The 451-nt window shown below is 74.9% G+C and overlaps 1 protein-coding gene across 5 annotated transcripts in view; it reads right to left on the bottom strand.

Annotated features, from left to right (window-relative positions):
* The window catches only part of KTN1 (kinectin 1), a 101,346-nt gene extending 101,196 nt beyond the window's left edge, over positions 1 to 150 (bottom strand). For 4 of the 5 annotated variants that reach the window (XM_046647103.1, XM_046647105.1, XM_046647106.1 and 1 more), the window contains exon 1: positions 4 to 148. The gene's annotated coding sequence lies outside the window, so the exon portion shown is untranslated. Of the gene's footprint in view, positions 1 to 3 lie in introns of all 5 variants that reach the window. The other variant, XM_046647104.1, reaches the window with a different exon arrangement.
* Positions 151 to 451: the final 301 nt, after the last annotated feature.

Below are 451 nucleotides of genomic sequence, written 5' to 3'. Positions count from 1 at the left end.
TACTTGGCGCGGCCGGGGAGGAAGACCGGGAAGACGCGGCGGCGCCGGCACTACCACCCGGGCCGCCGCTCCCAGGCGCCGCCGCCGCTCAGGTGCCGTCGCGCCGCCCGGCAGGAAACGGGCGGCTTCGGGGCGGGGCGGCCCGGCACGTCCCGGCGTCGGGGCGGCGAGCCCGGAGACCGGCCCCTTAAAGCGACAGGCGCCTGCCCGCCGCCGCGCGCTCCGGGCAGCCCCGGCGTCTTGCGGGCTCGGGGCGCCGGGCCGTCCTCCCGAGATCGCGCCCCGCGGCCGGGGGAAGCTGGGAGCTCAGGGGGAGGCCCCGCGGGATCCCGTCGTTCGGGAGCCATGTTCTCCCTCCCTGCCCCAAAGCTGGCTTCGTCTTGCACGGCCTTCCCACTAAAGCACCACCTGCCCCCCCACTCTGGGGGATTTTATTTTTTTGACCTTAAGC

Source organism: Equus quagga, chromosome 20 (genome assembly GCF_021613505.1).
Source record: "Equus quagga isolate Etosha38 chromosome 20, UCLA_HA_Equagga_1.0, whole genome shotgun sequence".
Classification (NCBI taxonomy): domain Eukaryota; kingdom Metazoa; phylum Chordata; class Mammalia; order Perissodactyla; family Equidae; genus Equus; species Equus quagga.
This window is presented reverse-complemented; position numbering and strand designations above follow the sequence as displayed.